Genomic DNA, 5,091 nt, shown 5'->3' with positions numbered 1-5,091 from the left:
CCAATGGACCTGCTCAACACAGGGTTACCACAAACCTTACCCTCTCCAAAAAAAAAAAAAAAAAAAAAAAATACTAGGGCTCCTAGGGGTCATGGGTAAAGATTCAAGAGCTAATTTAAAGAGTTTCACTAGCCAGAGATTGGATAATTATGCCTGAAGTACATGGAACTATATGTAAAAATATTAAAATTCGTGTGCTTATACTAATGACTTAAAAAAAAAACTTCATTGATCACCTTGGGGGATGCTAGGGCACTAACTCATTCTAAATATTGATAAATGAATGAAATGAATCATTCCTGTATTTCCTGTGTGAAATGTAACCACATAGTTAATCAGAGAAATTTCTTCTCCTTTATGAGAATTTCAAGCTCTTAAATTCAAAATAAAAGCTGCAATTAGGATATTACTGTTCTGCAGCTCCCAGTGAAATAATGGGTCTAGGCAATAGTCACCAATAAAAATACAAGGTAAAAAGGCCATTGGGGAACTGTTAGGCTATTTTGTTGGTTTGCTTGTTTTCAGCTTTATTTGGGGTATAATTGACAAATAAATATTGTGTATAATTAAAGTGTATAGCTTGGTTTATTTTTGTAAGAACAGCATTTATAAGATACACAAAAAGCAAATGTACAACAGCCTTGGCTCCCTCAACCTCCAGTCTCCCTTCATCTTCCAGCAGTTGGCTCAGAACAGGGCCAAGGGATGTGATGTCAGCAGGCTTTGGTTTCAGAACAAGATTCTACTACTGTCCAATGACCCCGTCCCCCCACTCTTCTTCAAAGGCTGTGGTGAGTTCTGCACAGGTGAGGGCAGCAGAAAAGGGGGAGCTGCTGATGGACACCATCTTCTCTGTATACTCCACACTGACCTTGCCATGGGCAAAAGCCCCCACCACAAAAACAAGAGGATCACTGCTAAGTACCAACTCTCGCACATCACTGGTGACCGGAATGGAGAAAGAAATGCCAATCTTCATACATCCAACGGGGAAGTGATCTGATACTGGATTCTTAATTACCTTCAAGAGCTTCTGGGGGCCATCAGCTGCTCGAATGCTCAGTTTCTGTAAAAGCTGGACCATAAGTCCACAAAAGCAATCAAAGGTTCTGGGAATTTGAGTCTAGGGATTCACTTCAATCAGAACACTCTTCTGCATGTGGATATAAACCTGAAGCAAGCCAGCTCAGTTCAAGGGACTGTCCATTAGCATCAGTAAACTCTGGTTGCCCATATCTGGTCTCACTTCCCCAGGGCCCCGTCCATTCTTCAACAACATAGACTTATGCTTGTCACAGTTGAGTAGCTCATATGTCTTCCCTTGACTGTCTCCAGCCTGGCCCCTTCCAGCACTACAATGAGCCTACGGCCACTGATCTTGCTTCCTGCCCTGAGTCGGGGCCTCTTGGGCACTGCAGCATCCCAGTCTCATTCCTGCTGCCCATGGCTTAGCTTACAAGGCCAGAATCCAGCACTGGGCCTAGATGGATATTTTGACAAACATATACATTGATATACATATCACCACAATCAGTCCAATTAACGTATTTATCAGCCCACAGTTACTTTTGTGTGTGTGTGTGTAAGAATACTTAAGCACTACCCTCTTAGCAAATTTTGAATGTGTAATATGATATTGCTAACTATAATCACTATGCTGTACTTTAAATCTTCAGAATTCATTCATCTTGTATGGCTAAAACTTTGCACTCTCCTTTTTATTTATTTTTTTGAGATAGGGCCTCATTTTGTCATCCTCAGTAGAGTGCTTTGACATCATAGCTCACAGTACCCTCAAACTCTTGGGCTCAAGTGATCCTCTTGCCTCAGCCTCCCACGTAACTGGGACTACAGGCACTCACCACAATGCCTGCCTATTTTTAGAGCTGGGGTCTTGCTCTTGCTCAGACTGGTCTCCAACTCCTGAGCTCAAGCACTCTTAGCCTCCCAGAGTGCCGGGATTAGAGGTGTGAGCCACTGCACCCGGCCTAAAACTTTTCACTCTCTGACCAGCATCTCCTCATTTCCCTCAGCCCCCGGTCCTCAGCCCCTGGCACTCACCATTCTACTCTGTGCTTCTTTGAGTTGGACCATTTTAGATTCCACATATGAATGAGATCGTGGAGCATTTATCTTTCTGTGACTGGCTTATTTCACTTAGCATAACGTTCTCTGGGTTCATCAGCATTGTCACAAATGGCAAGATCTCCTTTTTTAAGACTAAAAAATGTTTCATTGTGTGTGAGAGAGAGAAAGAGAGAGAGAGAGTGTGTGTGTACCACATTTTCTTTATCATTCACCTATTGACGGACATTTAAGTATTTCCATATCTTGGCTATAGTGAATAATTCTGTAATGAACATGGGAGTGCAGACATCTCTTTAAAATCTTTAAAATACTGATTTCATTTTCTTTGGATCTATACCCAGAAGTAGGATTGCTGCATCATATGGTAGTGCTATTTTTAATTTTTTTTAGGAAACTCCATACTGTTTTCCATGATGCCTATACCAGTTTAGATTTTCAGCAATCACGCACAAGGGTTCCCCTTTCTCTATATCTCTGCCAACACTTTGTCATCCTTTGTCTTTTGGGTAATAGATTTAGCAGGTGTGAGGTGATAGCTCATGGTTTTGATTTGCATTTCTCTGATGACCAATGAAGTTGAAGCTTTCCCCATATATCTGTTGGCCATTTGTCTGTTCTCTCCTTGTTTTATTTGTTTTTGTTGTTGTTGTGTTTTGGTTTTAGAGATGGTCTTACTCTGTTGCCCACACAAGATCATAGTGGCCAATCAGAGCTCACTCTAACCTCAAATTCCTGGGTGCAAGCAATCCTCTTGTTTCAGCCTTCAGAGCAGCTAGGACTACAGGGCATGCATCACCAGGCCCTGGCTAATTTTTTAATTATTTTTGTAGAGACAGGGGTCTCACCATAGCACCCAAGCTGGTCTCAAACTCTTAGGCTCTAGCAATCCTCTCACCCGGGCCTCCCAGAGCACTAGAATTACAGGTGTGACCCACTGCACCCGGCCCTTCTTATATTCTTGTAAATAAGAGATGTCTATTTAGGTCATTAGCCCTTTTTAAAATTGAGTTCTTTGGGGGTTTGCTATTGAGTTGTTTGGAGTTCCTTACATATTTTGGATATTAACCCCTTCTTAGATGTATTAGTTGTGAATATTTTCTCTCATATCATAGGTTGCCTTTTCATTCTGTTGATTGCTTCCTTTGGTGTTGTTAGGCCTTTAATCTTCACCTTTATTAATCTTTTCTGAATGTACATACTAAAGGTTTGGATCAGAGGCAGACTTCTTTTTATATTCACAAAAGGATGAACAGCCAGAGAAACACTGCAGCACTGGTTTCTGGCCCAGCAGCCCCACAGAGTGCCACATGAGAGCCAGGCGGGGAAAAGTGCCCTGTACACGTGGGGAGCTCACTCTCCAAATGGGAAACAGGGAAATATGAGTCTCTTTTTTTAATAAAGGACAAAGATATCACTTTTCCCCGTTACCTTCAGTATTCTTGGAAAGAAGATAGAAGGATTCTGACCCTGTATCTTTGATATGAAAATAAACCACTGTGGGACATGCACAACTCAGAGATGTCTCCAAGGTGCTGAGCCCACTGCCAGAGGTAGCTCGATGTCTTTGGAGTGTGCTCACTATCTGATCACAAGCCTTTGAAGCACTCTGGCCAGGAAACAAATTTCAGTAAAACTTATTCAGAAAGCCCTAACTGTGCAGAAACATACTTCCTCTCTGGTCTCATAAGAATTTTATAATAAATGGATAGAGATAATATAACTTAAACCCGCTGACCAGTCTTACATCCTCAAAAAGCCACAAAACCAGACATTAGCACGTGTCATGATACGCTGTAACAGGGAATTCACAGTGCCACCTTTGATGTATTCTTGTCACATCAACCTGAATCTAATCGAGCCTCTAGACCCGACTGTCAGTTTAAAGGAAATAAGGAGTAGAAGACATGTAAAATGATGCCACAGGGATTCGATCAACCAAATCCAAAATCTGGGAAGTTCTACAAAATAAATAACTCGGTTTCTATAACAAATAAATAGCAAGAAGAAAAGGAAGGGGGGGAATTCAGAAATCAAAAAAGACTTAGAAGATTTATCAACTATCAACAAATTGGGGTCTATAGATCTTGTCTGGATTCTGATTCAAACATCTCAACTAGGCTGAGTGCGGTGGCTCGTGCCTGTAATCTTAGCAACCTGGGAGACGGAGATGGGTGAGTTGCTTGAGTTCAGAAGTTCGAGATCAGCATGAGCAAGAGTTTGCTGTGAGGTATAATACCATGGCACTCTACCCCCAGGGCAGCAAAGTGAGACTGTCTCCAAAAAAGAAAAACAAATACCTTTATCTATACAGGAAAAAAGGGACTATTTATAGAAAATAGGGATATTTGTTTGGGTTTTTTTTTTGTCTTTTTCAGATGCTTCCTCTGCCACTCATACTGGAGTGCAATGGCCAATGATAGCTCACTGCAACCTCAAATCCTGGGCTTAAGCCATCCTTCACCTCAGCCTCCCAAGTAGTGCCATCATGCTCAGCCTATTTTTAAATTTTTTTGTAGAGACAGGACTTGCTATATTGCTTAGGCTGGTCTCAAACTCCTGGCCTCAAATGATCCTCCCCTCTTAGCCTCCCAAAGTGCGGAGATTACCGGTGTAGTGCCACCTTGCTCAGCCAGACAATAGCTCAGGGATATTTGAACATGAGCTAGATATTAGATGAAAGTAATGAATTATTGTTATTTTTTACAGGTATGATAATAGTATTATGACTGTTTTAAAAATAGGGTTCTTGGACAGCACCTGTGGCTCAGTGAGTAGGGAGCTGGCCGCATACACCGAGGGTGGCGGGTTCGAACCCAGCCCCAGCCAAACTGCAACAACAAAAAAATAGCCAGGCATTGTGGTGGACACCTGTAGTTCTAGCTACTTGGGAGGCTGAGGCAAGAGAATTGCCTATGCCCAAGAGCTGGAGATTGCTGTGAGCTGTGATGCCAGGGCTGTCTACCAAGGGTGACAAAGTAAGGCTCTATCTCTTTTTTTTTTTTT

At 42.0% G+C, this 5,091-nt stretch overlaps 1 pseudogene; it reads right to left on the bottom strand.

The window, feature by feature from the left end:
• Positions 1 to 745: 745 nt before the first annotated feature.
• Positions 746 to 5,091, bottom strand: part of LOC100951948 — a 45,136-nt pseudogene continuing 40,790 nt past the window's right edge.

Source organism: Otolemur garnettii, unplaced genomic scaffold, assembly GCF_000181295.1.
Source record: "Otolemur garnettii isolate 467f Iridium unplaced genomic scaffold, OtoGar3 scaffold00012, whole genome shotgun sequence".
Lineage (NCBI taxonomy): Eukaryota > Metazoa > Chordata > Mammalia > Primates > Galagidae > Otolemur > Otolemur garnettii.
This window is presented reverse-complemented; position numbering and strand designations above follow the sequence as displayed.